General features: G+C 39.4%; 1 long non-coding RNA gene across 1 annotated transcript; it reads left to right on the top strand.

Annotated features, from left to right (window-relative positions):
• On the top strand, positions 1-27637 carry LOC131993125 (uncharacterized). The gene is made up of 3 exons (XR_009396281.1): positions 1-206; positions 1170-1249; positions 26358-27637. It is a non-coding gene; the product is annotated as an uncharacterized LOC131993125 (long non-coding RNA).

Here is a 27637-nt window from a genome sequence, read left to right on the forward strand (position 1 = left end):
TATTAGGACCCTGATTAGTTTTCAAAGACAAATCAGGTACACTTAGTTTTGACAGCAGTTTTGATGTTTGGTTCCATGTCTGGTCTATTTTCTCTGTTAGAGGAAACATCAGAGAGGTTCAGCCATGTATGATTGAGCCCAGTGAGAGCCAGAAGATAAGGACTCTGTTGTGCACTGAAATCAGAGACTAGCAGACCTATTGAATGGTAATTGTAGTTAGCATTTTTATGTTTGTTATGATGTTACAATGTGTTTCTGCTCTCTTTACTGACGAGTCCACTGTGCACTGGAGGTTTCTTATGTGGATAATTTTGCTCATTAGACAGCTTTTGGCTTTTGAAGCCTTGACGTTCCTAAACTAACTTGCCTGGTGTTCATTTTAATCTCAGGTTTTGTGGAAGATTTCAGCAGAGGTCATCTCCTCCTTCAGTGGAGGAATGTGGAAATAGCTCTCTACTGACACTGACTGACATTTAGCACGAAAACAAATCCATTTAGTCATTTGAGACATTTAGGGTACATAAACATAAGGAGAACACATTTCTGAGTGTAGGGGACTTTAATTGCTGCTCTGTGACAGTAAGATTCTAACTTATTTTTGAGGTACTCAAATAGTGGGATAGTGGGGCCTATCCCAGCTGACATTGGGCAAGAGGCGGGGTCGAATGTTTTATGTAATTAACAAAATGTCCTAAACATAGAATAACTGTATTAATAACACTGTAATAATTGTAAAGTACAGAAAAGGTACAGTTGGATACTGGTACCGAATTACAGGTACCGGTATCGGAATCTTAATGATGCGTGTCACACTCTGCTGGTGAGGGGGACTTACTTGTAAACAGTATACTCAGTTTATTAGGTACACCTAAGTAGTAGTAGCAGTCTAATAAACTATCCTCCACTGACTTTTCATTTTACTGATTTTACTTGATGCAATAAGCTCTCTGAAACAGCTTCTGCTGTTGACCTCATTATGCTCTAGTGTCAGCTACTACTATCAGCAACTATCTTAGTCCCATGAATATGTAATTATCAGCGTCATAATACACTATGTAGCATAATACACTATGTAGCATTAGCATCACATTTGCTACCTGCAAACCTACATTAACTGCTGACTGCTTTCTCTAACCTGGATCTTTTATTTGGCTGTTTTGTTGTTGCAGTACAAATCCAAACGGCTCCTGCAGGGCTTTGGATAGGAATGAATGAACGTCTTATAAATACCATCACTCCTCACAATCAGGTAAATCCTTCAGGCAAACACACTTACCCTCAGTGATCTCAACTCAAACTCCAGGGGTGGAGGGGAAGCAGGCGGGAGGGAGGATGCCTCTGCCTTTGAAACTGAGAGGAGCTTCTCTGAACCATTACCCATCAGCCCCTCCGCTCTCAGAGGGCTAATCCCAGAGGGAGAGTGGGCGTCCGCGGAGGATACGTTGTCTCGTATGCGTTAATGGGGGATTACACATGTTAACATCTATCTCACAGTGCGCTTGGCCAAAGGGGCTCTGCTATAGGGGTTTAGCATATGAATAAGGAATAAGGGGATGATTGAATAGAGGCTATGGTGAGAGTGAGAGCTGCCACTCGAGGTGGAGCGATGGGGGTAGAGTGATTAGGATGAGACACAAAGAACGAAATCTCTTGGAGGGAACATCGCTCGCAGCTGAATGAATTTCTCTGACTCGCTTCCAGGATTTCAGTTTGGAGGGTAGATTTTATGATTGTTCATGAGAGGTGGATTCTCAGCTCGCTCATCTGGCCTTCAGGATCTTTACTTTGACTTCTCGTTTTTTAAATTTAGACTTGAGACGCACAGTAAATACGTTGATTATCATTTAAAATGTTTTATAACATGATAAAATGGACAATAAAAGAAGAATTCAATTGTATGACTAAATGATTTAATTTAGGATTCAGCATGTTGATTATGATGCCATGATAACTTTTTGTAATAAAGTTCATTGTTCAATGGAAGGAGAATCATCAATTCACTAATTTACTCTTCATTAACTAAATGTATAACACATGTAAGCATGCAAGGAGTTAAACATTTGGATACTTTTTTCACATTTGTGGGAGAAAAAAACACCATGTAGTGGCAGTTTTCACAGAGTATTTATGGAGAGATTGTGCTGCTACTCCCAAGTCAACTAGTGTTCAAGAAAATTAAATGTGCAGGACCTCAGACAGCCTGCACATCTTCCACCGCAGGCTCAAGACCTACCTCTTCCAACAATATCTCGGTTAAGTCATGGTCACCTAACATATGTATATATATATTTTTTTTTAAATGCTCTTCTTTTGTTTTTGTTTTTTTTCTCTTCTTCTCTTCTGTAACATATAGCACTCCTGTAGCAATGACAGTTGGCCCTTAAAGTTATGTACTTACTTGATTCCTATGGTCTATGTCTAGTACCATCAGGTTGAATGCACTTATTGTAAGTCGCTTTGGACAAAAGCGTCAGCTAAATGACATGTAATGTAATGTGCAAAAATACAAATTTGCAAGTTATTTACTGGAAGGGTCTGTACTTTATTCAATAATAAAAGTTTGGCATAGGGCCTATACATTAAGGATTTTTAACAAGATGAGTTAAAACCTGTACTAGACCACATATTATAACGTGTATGTATACAGTAACTTTGCAGAAAATGCATCAGTTGGTGCTGCTATGTTCTGTTTTACAGACCTCTTTTTGAGATTGAAAAAATACCAAACAAAGAAAAAAAAGAGCATCCTTGACCAGGAACAACACAGGATTACGTTCAGGTGACATAGCTCTCAAACAGTTAAACGAAGGATGTTAATTTCCAAAAACCTAAACCCTATGCAGAGTTAGATCAGAATAGTCTTTCATATTTGTAATAATGGTCTGTAATGGTTTTGCAAGGCACTTACAAATGATATTACCATGCTGAAAAGGATGTAAGCATATTTTATCATTTCATTTGGTTTGTAGTTATCATATTGTTGGTACCGGCTGATTTTAAATATCCTGATATATCACCAAAATGAAACATTATTCTAAACCTGGTATAGACAGACGGAATTTTGGATAAAATTGTTGTTGTTTTTTTCCAAAAACTGTGCATTCGTTCTGGTTGTGTCGTGAGACCTGGTGATGGAATTGACATGCAGCACAGACATCAGCACAGCTCTCTGGGAGAGCGAGGTGTTTATTTCCTGAAGGTCAGGCCTTTTGTGTGGAGAAACTTCTTGCCAGATGAGATAGGGGAGTAAATTGCAGATCTATCATCCCCTCCCTACCTCCTTCACTCCCCCCTTTTCTCTCTTCCCTGATACTCCCTCCTTCCCACACCGTCTCTCATTCTTGATATTCTCTCTCCTCTTCCTCATCGGACTGTTCTCTTTCTTCTTTACGCTCACATTTTCATCCTCATCTTTGGCCATCTACAGCTCACATACTAAACCAGCGTCTCCACACTCTTTGTGCTTTAATCCTCCCCTCTCTCTGCCTCTCACCCACTCCGTCTCTCCTTCAGTGTGTGAAATCAGTGGAGTAACCGTTGGCACTGCCTATGATTTATGGCTCACTCTGAGCGGACCCTTATCAGGTGCAGGCAAGGCTCTCTGTGCTGCTGCCTGCGTCTGAATGACAATGGAGAACCAGTCGCATTATGCTCCGCAGCCTCGCCCCTTGCATTCTGGACACTGCAGATTACATCTAGCTCCTTGATTTATGGACGCCATTTTGGCTCCTGAGAGGGACATGAAGGGGAGCTTGGAGGTGGGGGGGTGGAGGCTGCGGTTTCTAAGGCCAGCGTCTGCATTCGGCCAACGTAATTTTGAAGGGAACCAGGTGGAGGTGTGTTTTATATGCATATGTGTGTGGGTGTAAAACCCGATGTGTGAACAGTATTTATGTGCATGGATATCTGTGTGTGTGTGTTTGTGAATAGGAAGGTGTCATTTATCATTGTGTCAGGAGTTTTTCTGCATAGATATTGACAGTGTCTGTTGTTGGAAACAGTGTGCAGCCAGCGCTCAGGATTAGACTGAATGAAACTGTATCTTCAGCCTCCAGTGACCAGAGACACTGAGGTTCAATGGGGGAAAGGAAATAAAAAGAAACCAGGGTGAAGAGATTTCTAATATAAAAGGTGAAGCAAGTTTGCCAACTGCAATATCGAGAAAAAAATGTGTTCCTCATCTGCAGTCCTTAATTGAATCATTGCCATGTGCATCTCTGGAGATAAGATATGTTATTTTGGAGAATTATTTAAATGTAGAAAAACCTGTTAGTTAATGTAATTAACAGGCAACTATCACAGCTGCAGTTCTTTATGGGAAAGAAGTAATTGTGTAATCTAACACATTAAATGAGGAAAATGAGTGTCACATCTCTGACTTAAACACAGCAGGCGTTTTGCATTCATTTTGCTCAACAGTCAGTTTTTATCGCTTGCACGTTGAGAAAAGGCTATGAAATGTCACTTTTGCCTTTTAAGGTTGCCACTGAATTTTTGCATCCTTAACTCATATTTAATTGTGATTAATTTTTTTCCCCCCCATCTTAGGGTGTTTTCACCCTAATCTTCAAATAAATAAAAAGTCTGGTCCACATGAGCGGGAAAAAATTGTCAAATGAAAACGCAAAAACACAATTGAAGCAATTTCAAGAGCATGCTGAACCATCAGGCGGGGTCTGTGGCTTGGAAGTGTTGAATTTTGTAGCAGTGATGCATTAACGCCTTTTGACACCTCTGTTCCTCAGTATAGTGGAAGAGTACCTGTACATTTAAGTGTAAACCATGTCCAAAAAATCCTTTTTGCAAGGTTAGAACATGCATTATTTAGCCATGTTTGCACAAATTGCACGAAATGTGACCTCACAAAGGAGATATTTGTGCACAACTGTTACAAGATACTAACTGAACATCTTAAACATCTTAAACCCTGGAACGAGTTTTACAAAACATCCACTTTCAGTGTCCTAAAACACAGTTTGCGTGTGGACAAAAATGCAAAAAATACCTATGTCTATGTGGATGAGTTCTTCATTTTGCACCCCCCACTTGCACCAAATATGCTTTTTTCCATTTGTTTTATGATCTTTAACAAATATCTATACCCAAATTAAAAAGTGCAGCTCACTTTGCATGCATTTCAAATAACTGCTGTTCAAACTTTGACTAATATCTGCTCTACAAGAATAGTTTAACAATATTATGTTTAAATAACCACCACAGTTGCATTCTCTCCAAAAAAGGATTGCATTAGAACCTGCCTGACTGTAGATGAAGCTAACACCAAAGCTAGGCTAATAAAGCTTTGATGCATGCATCAGGCTGTGACCTTTCTGGTCTTCCCGCTCAGTCACTCGGGGTTGCTTCTTTTCAACAACAGCTGTGAATAAATGTAAATATACATGTAAATGTCATTCTCTTACAGTGAAGTTCCCCTTTCCTGTTTTCCCTGACCCGGCCTGTAAAATGGCCGCCAATTCGGTCTCCGGTGGCAGGCAGCCTCACTGATAAATGTCTCCCTGAATACATTTCTACAACGATGAAAACCAAAGAGTTTGAGAGGAGGAGGGCTTGGATACGGTGCAGCTCGGCACAACCAGGAACTGAGGAAGGAGTGGAAAGCCCAGAGTGTGTTGCCTCATGTTCCAAAGGCAATATGAGCTGTGGCTTAAAGTGGGTTTTTATAAAGACTGGTTGTTATGGTTCTTGCAGTTGCCAAGTGGCGAAGGGCTAAGTGGAGATAATGTGTCCTTGTAGCTCATCAGAATGTGGAGAGGCAATGTGGAGAGGCAATGTGGGCGGCGTGCTTAGTGGACAGATGGCCAAAAATCACATGTAACACAGTACAGACCCACCCTGTGTTTACATGCAGGAGAATTCCAAACAGTAGCACAAATTATTTGTTAGGTCATATTTTGATGACACCCTTTAGTCTATTTATGTCTCTTTATACTTTGTTCCCATGAGGATGCATGAAGGGAATGTGCTGGATATTACTGTGGAAACTTAAAGACTGAAGCAAAGGTAAGATTTTTTTATGCTTTCACGTATAATATTCAGATTTTGCATTCATTTTATCCTGGTTTTGTAAGTGACATAGTGTGCCAAACATTAATCAAACCTGTTTTGGAAAATATATATGTGTAATGTAGCAAAAAAAATGGCAAAATAGATTATTTAAAATATGATTTAGTATAATATACTGTATGTGCCTGTGTGTGTGGGAGTGTGTGTCCGTGAGAGGGAGAGAGAGTGGTGGCAACGTGGGTGGCTTCCCATCCAAATTGGGTGGTGTGATACTTTTTTATAAGGGTTGATTTCTCACATAGACACACAGTTGTGAGAACCCTCCCTGACATGTTGCATTCCCCAGCACTAACCATAACCTTAACCTAAACCTAATTCCAACTTTAACCCCAAAAACCAAGTCATAATCCTCAAAACAGCCCTTTGAAGAGGTGAAAAACAAAATATGTTCACTTTCCAAACACGTCCTTGCTCTGAAGGTCTAACACATGGTCCTCACAGAGATAAAAGTTCAACAGCATGCACAAAAATAACTACTAATTTACTGGTGATAGTAAAACTCGCCCCTGACATTTACATCTATTTAAACACACACACACACACACACACACACACACACACACACACACACACACACATATCCTAAATATACACATATAAAAACACAAATGCAACATCATGCTGTAGATGCCACATCACATCATTGTACTGAATCATACAATCAAACAGCCTCATGCGCACACACACACACACACACACACACACACACCCACACACACACCCACAAACACACAAACTCAAAGGGGGACCAGACAGCACTTGGAAGGGGTCCTGGACACTGTCATGGGTCCACACGTCAAATGAGCCGGGGAGCCAAACAACAACAATAACAACAGGAGTTAGAGCATATGGGGCTCTGTACCAGCTGAGAAGGGCCACAGAGGTCCCCTGTGTGTGTGTGTGTGTGTGTGTGTGTGTGTGTGTGTGTGTGTGTGTGTGAAGGGGATGACTGAAGACTGGTGCCTAGAGAGATGAGAGAAAGGAAAAAGAAGTGTGGTTGAGAGGAAAGAGGAAGAATAAAAGCCAGAACTGCAGCCTTCATGATCTTTTCTGAAGGTGCTCTCCACTTCTGATAGTTTTGGATCAGTGTTTAAATGTATTCTAGCAGTGAACACACATCCAATAGTAACACAATCTGACACCGATGTTGAAAAGACGTGTGTGTGTGTGCAGGTTAACTAAAGACATCACATCTGTTTTTGTTCCTTGACTTCTTTGCTTATCTTGAACACATTTCAGTTGAGGTTTGCTTCCTTCCAGTTTTGACTGAATTCAGGCATCACGCTGACTATTTGTCTTACTTTTCTTTCTTGTGACTCGTCATTATTCACGCCAATGCTGACTAATAACTAGCTGTGAAATGATTACTCAAATATTGATCAAAATCAAAATATTTGAAGAATTGATTCCTCTTTAGCAGTGCCAAGCATTTGTGGCATTTTCTATTTTTTACATTATTGCGATTTTAAAACATGAAACTTCTTATAGACTAAAGAATTCATCCCATGTGTGGTCTCAACTCTAATTTCTTTGGGCTGAAGTGTACTCTTGGCTAGGCGAAGCAAAAATAGGAAGAAATGTTTAAAATAGGTCAAACCGCGTAACACTTTTTGCGAGCACAGAAAGTTTTTCCTCACCTAGAGAGGCTCACCGAACTTTAAAACATTCTGGTTCTAAATGTAAAAACCTAAATTTCATGTGCAGCAGGTCATTTTTCATAACCTGTCTACAAACCTTTAGATCTGTGTCACATAGGGGGAGGGGAAGGAATCAGAATTGGACTTTCCAGCCTGAGAGTCAAAGTGAGAGTCAGAGGCATAGTGAGCGGGTAAGAGAAGGTGGAGTGGGGCTGAACTCTGGGCAAACACTCCATGGCAGCAGATTAAGGAGGTGCAGAGCAGGGATTACCCACCATGAATAAAATAGTACCCGCTGGGCTTGTGTTTGTGTGCCTGCCTGCTCTGTACACACACTCTACAGCAGAGCACTCACTGCAACACAAACACACACAGAAACACACACAGAGGTAGACACACACTTCAGCTACATACATTTGCAGATGAAAAACACACAGAGCAGCAATTATGTATTAATACACTTATTCCATCGTCAGTGAAAATATTGAAATCTAATTGGCTGACAGGTATCCATTATTTCTGGTAATGGAGAGTAGAACTGCACAACTTTGACAAGGTGTTTGTTATTTCAATGTATGCACTAATCTGCTGGAAAAGAACATCACTTATTAGTAATACTGTGCAAGATGCAGCATTCTTTTGTGTGTTTTCTGGAGGAAATAATTACATTTCTCTATGTTTGCACAATCAGGTTTCATTTAAAAAATCTGCTGAAATTTTAAATTTCTGCTAAAAAAAACTAAATGAAGCCTTTTTGTAAAAATCCATTCCTGCTATTAGCTGTTTGGTATTTTTCGAGACTATATGGTTTTTATTTATGCAAGCAGCATTAATTCTAATGCTGTGGAACCATTATGCTATGATTATGTGATATTGTACAAACCGTACAAGCAGCCAAGTTAGAGAAACTTAAACCTCTTAGTTGTAATTTCTGTGTTTTGTTGGTAATATTGTGAATTTCTGACAACTAAGATGTCTCTGAGTTGAGGAAATAGAGCTTCAGTTGCATCAACAAACCATCAAAAAAATGTAAATCTTTCTTTTTTCTTTTCTTCTTCCCACTCCAATCTAACATTATGATAACAAAAATAATTGTGATATAACTTAATTAACAACTACAATTTAATCTGAATACTTTAATCTGATGACAGTTTATTGGCAGGTGGCCGTGGTTAAAGCGTGATAATACTCTCTACGCTGTGACATCTGTAATGGATAAAGATTCACTCAAAGTAAAAGTACACCTTAATGAGTATTAAACCTTAAGTACCAGTTGGTGGAGAGCCATATGATAGAAAGACAAATATACACACTTAAGTACTATATATATACAGTGTGTGCAGACACAACACTGCATAAATACACAAACACCCAGATGCTCCACAATACAAAAACATACAGACATAAATTCATATATATATTCAGACACACACATTAATATAAGTATATACAAAAACACAGGGTTTAAAGTGCAAACATACACACACAAAGACACACACACACACACACACACACACACACACACACAGAGGTTCACAGTGTTAACCAAACATGTGCCAAAACACTAGCTTACAGTACACACTCACCCTCTTATTTCATCTGAAAGGCCCACTTGTAATGCTATCACTCTCAAAGTCAATTTTTGCACTTTTGCTCCTATAATCCCAATTACAGAGCTCATTCAAAATGATGGATAATGCCCCTCGTAGTGCCTCGTGAAAACAATTTGGCCGCTGTACTTGGGGAAACCTAAGAGGAGAGCCGCGCTGCACACATCATTTTTCAGCGTGCATTTACAGGGCTCATAAGAGCGCAGCTTGTAAAGTGACTTCTGGGTGAGTTGATTTTGGCCAAAATGGGCTCTCGTTTTCCTTGAGAATATGGTCAGACACACAGTCAGAGACAGAGTGGAAAGAGAGGTGGAGGAGAAGGGAAGCAAAATGATAAGATATGAAGTGAGCAGAGAGAGAGAGAGAGAGAGAGAGAGAGAGAGAATATTTAGAAACTAAGGCCAGGAACGTTGAGCAAAGATAGCTAAAGAAAGATCGGCAAACACGCCAGAAAACGAAGAGAGAAAGTTAGGATGCAGAACCACAATTGTAGACTGCAAGCGTCATAACTTACATTGAAGCTTTCAGCACGAGGCCGGTGTGGTGTGGGCTACAAACAGGGCCGGTTACACCAGGTTCCTGATGACATGACTACTGGGTGTGTGGAGTAATTCCTGCAGCCATGGTTAGCTACCAGGGGTTTGGGGTTTGGCACAGACGTGAATATTTCCGCAGCACAAGGATGTTTTTTAATGTGATATACTTCTTCTGTATTTTTGTCTTACTGCTGTAATTTTCCATCTGATTGTCGAGTGAATACTCGCTGATGTTTAAATGCTGCAATTTATAAAATGCTGTCAGCTGGGTTGGAACAAATAACTGGGTTAATGAACGGAAAATGTAGTTACATGAGTAAAAGATGCACCCAGAGGAAAGAAAGTTATACGTTGATTGAATTTATGATTGATGAAAAGAAAATTATGTAAGAGAAGTAAATAATAATAAAACAATAATAATAATTAGATTAGAGAAATTCACATTGTTTGTATTTTTGTTTGTTTTTTTGAGGGAGTATGAGAAACATTTAATTTAATTTTATAGTATAGTATGTAAAATGCCTGTTAGTTGCCTCAAACCATAACTTAACTATCATACACCCTCTATTTTTTTTATAACAGTGATCTTTCCCTAACCTTAACAATACCACAATTGCAATATCAAGATATCAGAGAAAGCTAAATTTTTGTTTGGTGATAGGGTTGGCAAGAAAAAAATTCACTGCAGAAAATTCCTAGAGTTGATATTGACAACACGCTGCGTGAATCATGTGGTTATTATAAATAGATGCACAGCAGTTAATGCATTACACCTCGACTGGCTCTGTGGGACTATGAAGCATCTGGGCATCGAATTTAATATATCACATTTTCTACACACAACACATGTAGGTGGAGTGAGAGAAACTCACTCCCTTGGATACTGAAAGCTTTCTTCCCTTTGCATCACCTTTTTTTCGTTCTCTCTGCTATCACACCCTCATCTTGTTTTGCTTGCTCCCTCATCAACTGGAATCTTCTCTTTTTCTGCTCTCATATTCCTGACCTCTCTCAGCCTTTCTTTCTCTCCCCTTGTCTGTTTCCGGACCCCCAACCTCTACCTTGTCTCACTTTACTTTACTTTACTCTCCTGTCTCCTCCTCTCCCTCTAGTCCTCAGTTGGTATGGGGTGCTTCTCTCGCTCCTCTTTCCTGCTTAGATTTCTTTTGCCCCTTCTCCCCATTTCTGCCTCCTCTCCTTAAACCTCTTCCTCCATCGACCTACATCTTTCCTGTCCTCTCTATCGTCCTTCTCCCTCTTCTGCTCCCTTTGTCTCCACTCCCCCTCTCTTTTCTTCTGTCATTAGCACATTTCGTCTCAACTTCCCTCAATCTCTCTTCCCCCTTCTAATTTATCGACATCTCTTTTTCCTCCTCAAACTCTCTCTGTTCTCCTCCATCTCTGCTTGGTTCCTCACCTTCTACTACTACTCCTCTTTTTCTCTCCTCCCATACCCCCCAGATTTTACCCGGGCTGTTTCTCCTCTCTCTCCCCCATTATTACTCCCCCCTCCCCTATGTCCCTGTGGCCGTTCCCCAGGCGGTTGGGTGCGGAGGGCGCTGGCTGGCGGGGTGATGGATGACCATTAAGGCAGCTTATTGGAAACAGTCTGATTTATGGGCAAGCGCTGCCTCGGCCTAATGGCTTCATTTCTTTCTGCCGCCACATGATGTCACAGCCAAGGTCACCGCGGCAACGGCCCCCCTTTGTTGTGGTTTCGTTCGCTGATGACCTGAGAGGGATGGAGGGATGGAGAGAGAGAGAGAGAGGGAGAGGGAGATGAAGGAGGGGACAGAAAGGGGGTTGTGAGGTTTGTTTGTGAAAGCGGAGAGGTGATGTATGAGTGTGTGTAGGTGAAACAGGTTGCGTTTGCAGAAATGCTTTAGTACAAATTTTGTTAGCTATGGAAAATGTGTTTTTACTGCTTATCCTTCACCCTCTTTCCTAAAGTCTGTACTCCACTGCCTCGCTCACACTTCCTCTCCTTTTTCCCCTTGCTCTCCTGCGCTCAGTAAATTAAAAACTCCATCTCTTCCCCTCTCCTCCTTCCTCTCTTTCTCCTTCATCTCCCTTCCTCCCATACCCCCAATGATAGAATACGATAAAAACACACACACACACACACACACACACACACACACACACACACGTTTACGGCCTTCCCTCAGACAGCTATTACTCACTTCTACTTTAAATGAGTGCCGTCAAATATATGGGGCCGGCCATTAAGAAGCCGATCAATAAAAATGCCATTAGGGGTGGAGTAAAAAACGCTGATATTAGTGAAGCTCAAAACAAAATATTTGATTTTCCCTTTGATAGTTAGCGAGACGGTGCTCTTGGATGAGGCTTCGAGCGGCGATTGAGTCAGAGGGATCCGGGGTTGGGCGGTTTGGAGGTGTGTTGTGTGTTGCAGTCAGTTATTTACCCAGGGACATTTATTCGAAGCTCTGTGCGATATTCTCATCTGTCAGTCGACGCTTTTCTCATCAAATTCTGTCTCAGGAGGTGGCAGTCTGGTTGGAAGTTGTGGAGACATTTTGCTGCAGTTTTTCAATATAAATAATATTTAATTTTGAGCAATATGTTTGATTAACTTAGAAAAATTCTTGGGGTAAACCTGGTTTCAACATATTTTAATCTTTACTAATGATCTGTAGAAGTTATTTGATGCAAGTAATAATCTAAAGTGTCATCTGATCAGATTTGTTTTTCTGAAAACTTCCAAAAAGCCTCATGAGTGCATTTGTTTGCCCCAAAACCTTCAACCCACACTTGGTACAGTTCAGAGAAGCTGTCACAGAGAAACTGAATTTAACCCCCACACACGCATGTTGGAATTTAGCATAAATCACAACTAAAAAGGAAAAAGTACAAAGTGTCTCCTCAACAGCAGTGAGACAGCTGGACTCACTGATGTCAGATCCACTCCCCTCTGCTGTCCTGTCATGTTACATGATTTCTGGGGTTGGCAGTTTGAAGGCTGCCACTGCTGCAGCTGCTTGAGATTTGGCTTTGCCTGCAAATCAGGAAAACAGCTACATGTTGCTAATGATAGTTAATAAACAATATGAAGGATGGTTAAGATCATGGCTGCTCTGACTTCAGATTAAAATAGGATTGAATCAACAGTCTTGTGTCAGGAGACGAGAAACACATATTAATAAATCAAAATTACCTATAAAACTATTTATACTAACTGTAAGTTTATATTAAAGTGTTCTCTGGGGTTGCACAAATGTGAAGACATTTTTAAATTGCCTTAAAAAATATATATATGCCAGGGTTCGTACAGGTGCTTGAAAGCCTTGAAAATGCTTTAATTTTATTGTTGTGTTTTCAAAGTTTGAAAAAGTGCTTGAATTTTGGATAAAGTGCTTAAAATTGTATCTTTCATTTCTTTAACAACAAAATCCTATAGAACAGAAATATAATTAGTTTGAGAACCTGAAATGAAAACGTAAAATGATCATTTTCGGTATGTATGTATTCAAAGAAATATGTAATTTACCACAGCTGTAAGATGCTGGAAAAGCTTGAAAATGGACCTTGAAAGTGCTTAAAAATTGCTTGAATTTGACCTTGGAAAAGGTGTACGAACTCTGATAAGCTCTTTTTTTTGCATGCTTGTTGTTTAAATGTTGATTTATTTTGCTGTAATTCTCTACAGTGTGGTCCTGTGTCTATAGTGATGAGAAAAGAGGTAAAATTAGAGTTTACAGGGGACATATTTAAGTCATTTCTCTTTACGTGTGACCTCAGCTCTCTGTAAATGCCCGTGCATGTGTGTTTTCTGAGATTAGCTCAGCGTTTTTCCACGTACACGTGTGTACCTTACCCGTACACGTGTGTGGGAAACCTTTGCACTCATTTGTTTTGTTTAGGTTCGTTTAAGCGCCTCGGCTCGTGAGTTTTAATCACTGTGTAAATACGGGAGTCTGACTTCATCTGTGATTTATTTATTGACAACAGACATTCAGTGTGGACCTCTGGGTGCTGGGAACCAGAGATCCTCTGCCTCCAATACTCAAACTCCAGTGTGTGTGTGTGTGTGTGTGTGTGACTGACAATGCACTGGGGGGTAAAGTCACCTTTGCTTAGTTTATGTACATTTTTATCTGCAGATAGAGTTCAAACAACTTGTGAAGTTGCAGTATAAATCTTGTGAAATCCAAATGATGAAAAGCACACTAGCTTGTGGTGATAAATGCATTTATTATTACAATGTCTCACACCAAATTTTAACCTCCTTCAGCCCAGATCAGATCCCACTCTGAACATCACATACACACCCTACACACTTGAACTTTATCATCCACATTCACACCAGATGCAGGGATCACACACATACATTAAAACATATATAACTTGAGGGTCAGCTTTCCATAATATTCACATTCAGCAGATGTGAGAATCACACACACACACACACACACACACACACCGTACAACTCAGTGGTCATCTCTGCTGCTTGCACCCTGCCCGGTCTCTTTCACGTTGCTATTGTTTGTTTAGCTGCCATGATGGATGAAGTCTGTCTCCCTCTGCTTATGTTTTTGGCCACCTCTTTGTGAGCTTTACCAGCTTTTTTGTCTAAAGGTGTGTCTGGCCCATAGAACATGCTCCAGACATGAGACACTGTCCAGAGTCTCTCCAGTATTCCCAAAACCCTGAGCAGTGGGAACACCACTGGGGAAAAGACACCACTGTACTAAAGCTTGAACAGAAAGAACGGACTGGTGTGGTGTATGCACAGATGTAGCTTCTAGGACAGCTAATGTTTCATCCTGTGGGTTAAATATTTTATATCTCTGAAAAGTGGAAGTGTCGCTTTTTAGGTTATAGAAAATAATTAATTATCCTTTATTTTTTTGTATATTTTTTTTAAACTTGTGTCTCATAATACTACCATATGTATGAAATGTGTCATTTTATCATCTCTTGGTAAATTCTGTCTTTGCACATATTTAAAAGAAAATCGCTCCGAATTAGTTGACCTCACATGCACAAAACAACACAAGAAGCTTGAAATTGTTTTTACAAATGTATAGTTCCATAATCCCTTACTTTGAAAAAACATTCGCGCTAGTGGGTCCGAATGCAGAAATTAGGGTTTTGGTACGTCTATGACTACATATAATGCAGTTTACAGCTGGTGGTAGATCAGTAGAGCTAATTATGTTGACAGCTGTAATCCTAAATAGTTGTAATTGTTGCACAACATGAGACGGTAATTAAAATGTCCTTTTTGGAGACTAACACAAAAATAGCTCCCACAATGCAACATCTGCACATTTCAGAAATACTGTATGTAGCTGCTCGCCACATGACTTGCGAACAATACACAACGTTTTTAAAAGATACAGGAAACCATACATGATTTTTATGAAGAAAAAAAAAGTGGTCATAAACTGCTGCGGTGACAAAAGAGCACTAAGCCAGAGCACTGTCAGCTGATATGTGTTGAAAATAACATATACCTCATAGGAGAGTAGCTGGCCGAGGTGTGGCTGCAGGCTGGAGCTCCAGACTCGGCAACAACACACTCCTAAATCTCAGGCTGCTGCCCACCAAGCAATTCTCTTGGTAGGCAGCGCAGCACGCTTATGATTTATGACGAATCCCTCTCGCAATTTGTCACTGATGGCAGGAATGTATAATTCAAAACATTTTCTATTTTGCTGTGTGTTGGTTCCCTCCCTCCCCCCACACCCTTACACGCACACACGCACACACACACACACACATACACACACACACACACACACACTCCAACATCTCTCCTGCTTTATTAATCTGCATGTACACAAAACTTGACTTGACTTAAGGCAAATGTAAAAAATGAGACATGTATTTTTTTGACTACAGAATTGTTGGAAAATGACATGTGATCAAATGTTCTTGAAGCATGGTAACATTTTTCTTTCTGTACTGCATGTTGTGAAGTGAGCGACATGCTTTTACATCTGTCTTCTTCTTGTTTGCATGTCCATTTACCGGGACACATGTCTGTTCATGCTTATGTGTCTGTCTATGTGTGTGTATGTGAGACGTAGCATCCTTCAGTCCCAGAAATGATATACTACATCTTTGCAAGAACAAATACATTTAGACAGAAATGTAATGCCACCTGAATAAAATTATGACATTTTTCATTGACATAATTACAAAAGATTTAAAAAAATGTATCAGCAAAACAACAAGTGTATTACATTTGTTTTTCTTATACTAACTAATTTTACAATACAATATCTGTAACTCAAGCATGATTAGCATTTTCTGTGTAACAGAGAAAGATTGTTGTATTGGTTTAAATATTGGCAAAGTCATTTTGAGTTTTGAACCAAGTTCACAGTAAAAATACAACATGGTCTCCGTGAATGGCTACGGATTTGCTTAACTCAAAATCCGTGGAATAGCCACGGAATCACTCAAATTTCCGTGAAACTGACACAAATTTCGCTACAATGCAAGTTAATGCATATCCCATGGCTATTCCAACATACAAAGTGATTATGTATATTCACTGAGTGAATATTTAGAAAATAAAACATATAAGTCAAAATATTTTTTTTCACCAAAAATGAGAGAACTGTCCGCCATGTTTTTTGTTCTGACCGCCAGAACCTTGAAAGTCACGTGACTTGGACACAAACCAATAGGAAAAAATAGCCACAGGATATGACTGTCATTAACTTGCATTGTAGCGAAATCCGTGTCAGTTTCACGGAAATTTGAGTGATTCCGTGGCTATTCCACAGATTTTGAGTTAAGCGGATCCGTGGCTATTTCACGGATTCCTGTGAGACCAGATTCTTAAAATATCAAAATATCAAGTTCCCGTTTATTTCCTACATTTGGCTGAGGTTCGGATTTGTTTTTTCGGAACCGGCTGCACAATTTCCATAAACTTTTGAAATATTTTCTCTTAGAATCATACTATTCATGTTACCAGCTTCAGTTGTTGGTGTAGATAATAGACACAGACAAATATGCATTTAAAATTGATTGAATTAAAATTGAAGGCTTTTACAAGGAGACCTACCTGTTTTGTTTGTGTTTTCATCAGCTGCCATTCAGCTGAGACCCACCAGTTAATACGATCAGCGTTGTCTGAAATGCCAGTTGCAATAGCAATAAGCCATGCCAGTGATACTTCAGACTGTTTCCTGGTCGGTATGTCCCTCTCTATTTCCCTCTACCTTAATCTGAACCGAACCCTATCCCTAACCCTAACCAGGGAGTGGGTCACTATAAGAAACATAATTTTAATAGAAGTGGAGAACTCTTTCATGCCGAAACACTCTTCGACAGAACATGCAAGCCTGGATCTGTAAATCCTCTGATGCCGTAAAAGACAGTATGTGCATGACTGTTGTGAGCGCTAACACTCTCACAGGTTAATTAGTAGCAAACTTATACATACAGTTCACCAAAAACATGAGCATGTTAAATGAACAGTCTTTTTACTGTGTTCATGCACACGGATGATTCTTGTGTGTTTTTCTGTCTCTCTTCAGGCACGCATGTACAGTATGTTTGTGTGTATTGGTGTATGTGTGTGAGTGTGTGTTTTATATCCGCCCTCCCAACCCCCTCCAGCCTGCTGATAGCAGCAGCCAGGCCTTATCCCAGTGGCGAGGTAAAGATTGATGCTGCTCATCTGCTGAAATGGGGCTATAAAAGACAGCGCTGGACTGTACACTCGCCCTCCGCCTCCTTCTTTCTCAACACTCTTTCTCACTGCTCATTCTTCCTTCTTCTCCTCTTCTACCTCCATGTAAACATGTACACAGTCTCATTCTATCCATGCACAGTATCTATCTATCTAAACGTCTGTCTGTCTGTCTGTCTGTCCCCCCACCACCTCAGTGGCACTAAGAGCTGCAGTAAAACCAGACCCCATCATGTTCCAAGGTGAGGGCTGATCTCATACTGACTTGCCCCCTTCGTTAACACCACACACCCCCACAACCTGGAACATTCTCCTGCAGTGTTAAGTGCTCCTCCGACCTCCGCCTGTAATACCCCCGGCCCCCCACCCCACCCTCTCTGGTCCCCATCCCCATTACAGACTTGCAATACTGTGTTGATACTATCCAAGCCTAGCCCTTTCTAGCTCTTTGTTGTTGTAAATATTTATTCAGGAAGAGTGTTGTTTCTTTTTTCAGTTGATCTGTACTGCCCTAAAAAGCCTAACTGCAGTAACTACATTTTGGTCGAAATTGAGTTATAACTAAAAATTATGTTATGGTGTCTGTTTTATCTTGTGACAAAGTTTTAGATCTTAATTGTGCTTTATTTCAAAGGAATAATGATATAAAAATGGCAGTAACTACAAAATCTAACTTAAAACCAAAGCAGACTGCAGTAATTGCACTTAGCACGGTCTGATTTGGATATGTGTACACATTTAAACATAAAACAAAAGCAGTGTAGCCTTGTATTTCTTCATTGTGTTGAATAGTGAAGACAAAAATATAAGAAATTATAATTTTATTTGATAGGGAAATTATTATCTATATAATGTAATTAAGTAAAACAGTGAGATAAAATTATATTATGACTAAAATATAACATTACTTTACAATATTAAGTCTAAAATACATAAAACTTTGAATAGAGTTGTTAAACACTTTCAAATACACTTATAACAAAATCAATTTGTTTTTAAAACAAAATATAAAGGTTGTTTGTTTGTGCATTACTATTGGAACCTTTTACAGCAATGCAAAACCAGTGCAGTAACTACATTTTTTGGGTTAACGATCAAATAAATCGTCATGATTTTTGAGCATGAAAATTAAATCATCAATACATGTAGAAATATGTGTCATATCACTTACCTACCTGTAACCCATTTGGCTGGCCAGTTAAAAAACTTTAAAGTAGTTTTTCTCAGTTTTACCCCTTGCATAGTTACTGCAGTCCCACTGAAGTCATAAAAAATTAGGATTTTAGACTGACATTTGATTTGTTTGGGACTTGACTTGACTGGAACAATATAGCCATGCATAGCAACACATGGATATTTTTCTCCACCAGTCACTGGCCTGGAGGGGATCATTTGTGTGCAAGTATGTATCTGCCTGTCTGCAGATAATCTTGTATGATATTGGACCAATTGCCGCAATTTTTCTTTGCATATTTATGATAGTATGCTCAAGGACCTAATGTGTGTGTCTTGATTTACGATTTCTGGACAACCCCATTTTATTGATAAAATCGTGAAGCTAAAGGCATTTGGGGCAATCAGCTGGGCTAAAAACAAGTCTTAACTAGTCTGTTCAAGACATTTTGGCTTTGTCATGGCTCAAAGCCTGACTCCAACAGAGAAATTTAGCCTCATTTTGAACTGGAGCATCTGGGGATTATTTCCATACCTGGTATGTTACGATCCACTAAAGTTCTGCACAATATTAGATAAATAAATCCCTGTTTTTGTTATCTTTCCACCATTTTTACTGTACGGACGGACATTTTAGTTAGACTCCACTTTTTCTTGTTTGGTAAGGGGCACATCTGTTGGACATCTGCATTGTATTGAGTGCACTTTCTAGTTAATTATGTGACCTTGGTACTGAAATAACTTGACCTCATGCAGATATGTAACACACAACTTTGAGAAAAAGGTACTGTAATAGTCAGTATTCAGACACTTTAAAGATCTTGACATTCATTTTGCTTATGAAGACTTGAGACTTGTTGTATAGACTTAAAACCAGCTGTGATAGCTGACTTCTTTCACATTTACAAGCACTCTCTCGTGAGTGTTTTTACAAGCCTCTCTGTTGTTGCAACATGAATACTGAGATCAATGTCCAAGTATTTTTGAAGCTTTATTTAAGCAATGAGTCCCATGGCTGCCAGTTAAAATTTGCACATTTGGAGTAGGAAATGGATGGCTAACCAGAATAAAGGCTGACTCAAGATACCTGGATAGCAGGCAGAGGTTTTGCTGATGTTATGATCTAATATTATGTTGCACTTTGTTCATCAGTGTATATTGAATCGGTAATTAGTGCCCCAAATATAAATCTCTGTGTAAGCTACTGGTTCCCTACACTGAAGTAGTGACCATTTATTGTAAAACACACCCTTAGTTTTTTCTGTCGAGATTGTAGATGGCGGTCATGGTAATATGGTCAATTTATCCACCGTCCCCTCTGGTTGTATGGGTTTCCCCTGTGGTTGGCTCACGGTCGGGAGGAGAATTAACATGTTGTGGAGTAAGTGATGGATAGGTTGGATAGAGGGAACAATATCCACTGGTCTGTGTTGCAATTGCATGCTCAGTCTTCTTATTTCCCATGGTGCCCTTGGTAGGTCAGTCACCAATGGTGCTCCAAGCGTGTCCTCACTCGCAGACTAATTTTGCATTCTTTAATATTGCATGGAGCTCATTTAGAGCATGTGGGGTTGGGGTACAGTATGCACACATGGACACATATACGAGCATGCAAACACACTTTATCTGTTGTAATTTTCCCTCTCACCATGCTCTCAAGGGTGTATTTTAGGATGTTGCAGAGGGTTTTGGATTGATGTGGTTACACATGGCAAATGTTGTCTCTGTATTTCTGTGTCTGTATTTGTGTGTGTATGTGTGTGTGTGTGTGTGTGTGTGTGTGTGTGTGTGTGTGTGTGTGTGTGTGTGTGTGTGGACACCATTGTTCTTGTATCATCTGTATGTCTATGCGTGTATAAATGTGCAAGGGAATATATATGAGTGTGTTTGTGTCCATGCATATTCCCTAGCTCTACAAAAAAAAAGGCGACTCAAACATCCTTTCTGCTGCTCTCTGAGTCATCAATCACTCTGCCACTTTAATTTATGTGCCACTTCTGGTTGCATTGTCGTTTATTTTGGGGGGAGAATATCACCATTGCACAGTTCTGGGGAGAAGTGGCTTCTGTTTGTAGCATACATATTGCTTTTTAACCCTTTATGGGTGAAGAGAGATTTCCTGTAAAAAGGAAAGCAATATATTCTGCAGACATGCTTATGAAACCATGCACAGACTCACTCAGAAAAATTGTTTTTTCTAAACTAAAAGCTAAAAAATATTCCACTTCAAACATTTTTATTCCATTTCCAAAGACAAAAGTATCTAGCATGTGAGCAAGACTTGAAAAAAAAAGTCTAATACTGCAGACACTGTTAACATAGGTGACGCATTCTGGAAATAAACGCCTAAAAACAGATAGAAGCAACATGAAGACGAATGCAGCTGTTTAATCAGAATTTAGACCCACTTCTGTTTATGTGTTGCAGAATCAGGCTTCAGAGGTCAAAGGTTATAAGTTGAGGGGTCGTGTAAGTCATGACTGGATGAGGTCAATGTGAGGTCACTTCCGTTTGGGGATTCCAAACTATTCCTGTCCATCACATAAGGCAACCTAGAAGACCTCTTCCACCCAGAGCCTCAGCCCGAGTCCCTGCTGTCAGAGTGATGTACAGCAGAAGGCAATAGATGCTGAGAGTGCAAGAGAGTGAAGGGAGTCTGTTGGGGAAAAAATGTGCACACACATGCACACAAATATATAGATGCTCACATATAAATATAGCTTTCGCTCCCCTTTCAAGATCTTAAACATTCCATGCAAGGTTTTCAGGATATTTTCAAAAATCTATGGCATAGGCTGCTTAAAATGTATTATTTATATAAGCAGCTTTAGCAGGGGGCTACATTTTAATTAGTGTTATATCACTTCCAAATTGCAACAAAACAGATTTAATGATGCCCATCAAAAGAGAGCTTCTAAAAAACTCCTCATGTTACTTATAATGTGGCAAATAATAATATATAACTCTTTTTTTTTAAATTATATTTGGAGTTTTTTAACAGCAGACGTTTTGACTTCCCATCACCAAGAAAGCGCAGGTGGAATCAACGAGACTAATGATGGCCCTGTTCCGTTTAGTTGTATCAGTAAGCCGTGACACTGATTAAAATGCAGCCATTAATTATAATTAATGAGAATGTCTGCTGTGAAAAAGACCTGACATGTTGCTTCTTTGCAGTCAATCTGGAGATGGAACAGATACAGTTGAAAAAAAACCTTAATTACATTTTGTGTGTATTTGCTACAACTAGTTTACCTTATTAATAAAACTGTGCAGATAAAGGTTGAATGGAGCTAACCATCAGTTAAAGAAGAGTCCTGAAGCTGCACTTGCATTTGCTGATCTATCTCTCTTGGCAGATCTGTTCATGCATTACTGTCGGGCGTGACGCTTGTGTGTAATCACCGAACAGAAGAAGCCATTGATGACTTTCCTAAGGAAATGTTCAAACCCTGTGGATGTGTCAGACTTTATGACACAGACACAGTAAACCATCCCAGCCTGGAAGGCACTCTATGAAAGCGCTTGTGTTGTGTTGTGACAGTTTAACCTATGTGAACAGCGTGATGCAATAAGCCAACCGGCTTTATTGACTATGTGAATCACAGTCAGCCTTGATTCAGTGTAGCTACCAGCTAAACACTACATGCTACGCGCTAATCTCCAGAGTATAACTTGATACAGGCGGAGCAGATCTCTCCACCCTGCTCCAGGGATCTTTATCTTTGCAACACGATTGAATTATTTCTCCTCTCTCCTGCTCAGTTGGAGGAATTGAGTTACAGTGACCATAATGCACAACAACAGACTTCTTGTGTCATAGACCTGTGTCAAGAAAATAAGAGTAGAACTCATAGCTAGATGCTAATTTAGCAACAAGTGAGGGCCTTCACTTCTTCTGACTATTAGAAGCAAATTATAGGACACAAAAACCAAGCCAAGAAGAAGAAAAATATTCCACATATTCTTTCAACAAAGACATTTTCACAATGGCTTCCAAAGTTAAGAGGATTGTGTGCAGCCTTATTGATTTTTTTGTAGCAGTGTCCGGGAGATGGCGCCGAGAAAATGAGGTCTGGCTTGAAGGTTTATGTCCTGCCACAGTTAGGAGGAAACGTGAGCCGAGGATTCAGCTGGCCTTTTATTGTAAATGTGCTCCCTCTAGATGGACTTAAAGTGTCTGTTGTCCTGGCTATAGGAGGGGAATTAAATATGAAGGGTATCAGTAAATGGGCAGGAAGACTCCAAACGAGTGCTTAGGGACAGTTTCCCATTATTGTCATCTATTATCTTGGACAGATAGTGATGTCCGCCATTGAGTCGTCGATTGCAATCCGCTGCACGTTGGTGGCAGGCAGACAGGTTATGGGTTATGTGAAAACAAAGTAGCACTGTTAACTGTGAAAGGGATAATTTGGGCCTACTTTGCACCAAAATCGAATAGAAAACATTCATAATTAATGCAGGATGCGAGGCAATACACCAGAACGGCACAACAGAGCTTCCAGTTCATGATTAAATAACCAACTGATGTTGAACTGCTGTAAGCATACTGTTATACAGTACATTAAGCCGTATTGTCGCTTATGGCAAACATGCACAAATGTAGCTGGGGTAATTTTGTGTTATTATAGTAGAAAACAGAAATCCGAATGTGTGATATCTGACATATAAATCCCCTTCTGGTGCCATGAGATTAGGTTGCTGAAAGATTCATTGAAGCTATGACCACATATTCTTGTCAGGCATCCACCACTTTAGTACCACGTGAGATGTTACTGTAGTTTTCTTACTGGCTGTGCAGCCTGTGTCAGATACTAGCTCAGTTTTGGGCTCACCTCTGCGTAGCCGCTGTAAAACGCTGGTCTGTACACAGACAGTCACTCTGAATAATAGGCCTGCAAGCCATAAATGTCAGCCCTTTAAATCACACACAATCCAGCGCTGTGTCCCAGAGAGAGAATGCTTCATCACCGCTTAAACTACAGCCGCCCATTTATTATGTGTATGTTTATAAATCACTAAGGAGACCTCACATTCCTGAAGCCTGTAAAAAAGAAAGAGAGAGGGAGATTGGAAAGAGAGGAAGAACAGGAAAAGGGGGACTAAAGTGAAGATGTGTGAAGAGTGAAGAGTGGTCAGAATGAGGAGCTGCACTCAACATGTCTCATTGTTTCATCTCAACTATGATGCATATGATGATGAATATTTTTGGGACAGTTCAAAAAAGTGTTCGTTGTTGGCTGCAGAGCCGGAGGAATTTTAGTTTTGTTGCCTGTGAAGCCTCCTCAATTCTTAGGATTCTTTTTATACACCTGGCTGCAATTTGTAGTCGTGTTTCCATCAACTGATTTCCATGCACATTTTGAAGATTTGCATAAGAAAAGCTTGATGGAATGACACAGAGATGGTTTGACGCTCGCTTGAGGTGGTTTTAGCCTCTTTTGAAAAATAGTTAATGCACTAAATAGGAGATGGAAACGCTTTTTCCGAATAAGTTCTGACGTAGCAAACATTTAACTCACATGACTGATCAGCTCCGACATGAAAGAACAATTATAAATTGTTCAACTGAATCTAATCCCTGAAGACTTCTCTCCATCTACTCTCATGGGTAGCCAAAGTAACTGATGAGCAACCTCTTTTTTGTTATTTTTTATTTCTCTCTTGCATAATCTCTTCTTCTTCTACTGTTTATTGAAGGATTTGCCTACAGCAATACATTACACTGCCATCTTCTGACCAAGATATATTTAAGCAGCTTTGTTTATTCGCTCTTAACCAGTTGATGGAAACGTTCTTAATTCACATTCTTATATTAATTTCAAAATTTAGATTCAGAATCTGATTAATTGAAATACAGCTAGTGAGAAACTAGAGGGGTAAAAACATAAGGAGTCTTGATTAAGTTGCATGAAATAAACTTAATTCCGCTGGTTAAAAAACACATGCATGCATCATATTTAGACTGCATGGAAGTGTTAAGTTGCACAGTGTTGTGAAGTTTTATCTTGTACAATCACATATGGGCCAAAAACCCAGTCAGACCATATATGAGTGTAAATGAAGTGAAAAGCCCCGCACAGGGTCTATATAGTCTAAGTGAAAGACATAACACATCTTTTACTGTGTAACCTATAACCGTAGACATACACAATGTACACTCCTTCAGCCATGATATCATACAGGTGTCTGCGCAGTGTCAGGCTACACCACCTTTCTCCTCTTTTGTTATGGACAGTTAATATTAACACTCGGCTGACAGTGAATTCCCCAGCGTCTGCCAGAAATGTCTATCCACGGGCGAAAAATATCGCTTCTACTGAAGATCCGTCAAAATAAGCCAATCAGGTCTTTCATACTGGCCCTTTTACAGCCCCAGCTCTGAGATTTACGAGTTACAGTGAGATGTACAGTTATCCAATATATGTATATACATGCTTTTTATGAAGCAGAGTGCTTTTTACTCTCTACATTCCCCCTCATAAAAGATGGCACATTCCTAGATTTTACTCAACCAGTGGTCCCTTTATGTTTGGCTCGAGGGTTTAGATGAAGACCAACTCTTCTTTTCTTTGTTCTTCTCTAACCTGGTCTGACATATGTATCCAAGTAGTACACATAAAAAAAATTGTTTTATAATTCATATGATAAATTAATGTTTATTCTGTCTTGTACAGAAGTAAAATGCTTTAAAATATGCGAGTGCTTCATAACCTACCCACTCTATAAAAAAGTTTGTTCACTTTTTACTTTTTTTGTCAGCATTTCAAGACTTTTCATGACACAAAGGCAATACTAATTATACTTTTAGCTTATTCAATCAAGATTTAGACATTTGTGGATTATACTGAATAAATAAAATGGTTGATAAATTTAAGAACCAGCCACTGTCTTGACGAGGATTCATTGAACACAAGTATAACAAGATAAGACAAGACAAGATATATAATAAGAACTACTATTCATACATGTTAAGTTCATGTTATTCATGTTATGTTTTTTTAAGACGGCAAAATACCTGACATGATATCAATGATTTTTCAATCTAAAAGTATAAAATCTAAAATATAAGATCAGTTAAGATAAGATATTCCTTTATTAGTCCCAAAACGGGGAAATGTCCAGCATTACAGCAGCAAAACAGTCTTTTAAAGAGATGCATCAGTAAAATAACAATAAATAGAGTCAAGCAATGTTAACAAATAAAAGCATTAACAATTTAAGGGAGAAGAAATATACAATTAGGAATAATATACATTGTAAAAAGAAAAGCATTTGTATTTCACAATGAAATGATAATGCACCTGATTGAAGTATTGGAGGTAGGTTTGTGTACATTTTAGTGCAGTTGTTGTCAGTTTTGGTGTGTGTGGTCTAAAGCTAGAAGTTTGCATTTTAACTAATGGCGATATGATATATATTGAATAAATACTATTTTTTTTTTAAAGTTAAACTACACTGGTGTTATTTTTCTGAGACTGAGTAAAAAATCCTGCCTTGTATTACAAAACAATTATTGTAAAGAATGTCTTTAAAACAAACGTGTGCACTCCACTAAACAGTTTTCCATTCACACTCTGCACTAAGTGTTCCCCTCCTTGGAACGCACAATCACTGGCCCACTTTCTCTTTTCCCAGGCTGCTCTGTTTTCCCTCAGGTGCTGCGGGGAGTTTGACAGCAGAGACCGAGGAAACCACATCTCATCAGCTGCTCGGATCCAGCAGGCTGCACTGTGACACACTTCTAGCTGTGCCCCCTTCAGATTCAGGATTAGCAAGTCTATTTTTGTCTGGAAATTGTGGCTTTGAACCTTGAACCCCTCACCACTGGATGCTTGTGAGGTTGCCAATCTAGGACTTTTCCCTCATGAGTGTCACTAAAGGACACTCTAGAGAAATGGCGTTAAATTGTTGTGTTTGAATACAACCACAAATCCCTTAGTCCAGTTTAATATGGACTCATATTGAGTTTTTTTTTAAAGATGATGTTTAGTAAGTTTATTTCCCTTATTTTGTGGATGTTGATAAAGAAAATGCATTATATTTCTGTACTTAGAGAGGGAGAAATGGCCTGTAACAGTAAATTGAATTAGGACAGCACTATATTTCAATGTACCACAAGGTGGAGGATTGAAAGTAAGCAAGGAAATGTGATGCAACATGAATAAAAATTTCTAAATTGTTTTTTGTTAAACTCTTTAAAAAATGGGACATTTTGTTCCTCAAATTAGCTTGAGGCTATTTTAAAAGTGAGTTGTTGGGCTATAAACTATTTCAAATCTTTACCAGACATTCCTTTTGAAGATCTTCTGCAAGTTAATGTGTTTTATAAAAACCTCCCGTCTGAATCAAAAGTTAAATCTGGGGCTGTTTTCTGTTAGGTTGTACTTTTTGACCGTTGCCCTCGGTGCTGCTCGGCTGCTTGGCCCATCCACGTAGCACATGTCAATACAGACCCTTGCCTGCTCTTAATTGAGACATATCTGTATCGAGCAGCCAAATCTACCAGTCACTCATTGAATATGAAAAATGGAGTATGGGAGGGAGAGATCAATGATATGGATCTGCATGTGCAGACTGAGCCTCCATCCTGTGTGTGTGTTTCCATGTGTGTGTTGGGGGTGCTGCAACGTTATTGGACATCTGAATGAGTAATGATGTCGTCCCAGACTGTTCAATTACCACCAGCGCTCGTTTATTAAAGAGGGGTTGGAGAGATGGAGGAAGGAGGATGGTGGCTCTGGAGCCGAGAAAACGTCGGATGAATATGTGGAGGAAGTGACAGAAGGAACAAATGCAGGAAATTCTACATCTATTCCATATCATTTACTCAATATTATATCCACACACAAAATGTATATATTTTTTCTTTCAGCAGTGAGACATGTAAGCTTATTTAGATGCTGCTGGGCAACATT

This window comes from Centropristis striata, chromosome 20 (genome assembly GCF_030273125.1).
Source record: "Centropristis striata isolate RG_2023a ecotype Rhode Island chromosome 20, C.striata_1.0, whole genome shotgun sequence".
Lineage (NCBI taxonomy): Eukaryota > Metazoa > Chordata > Actinopteri > Perciformes > Serranidae > Centropristis > Centropristis striata.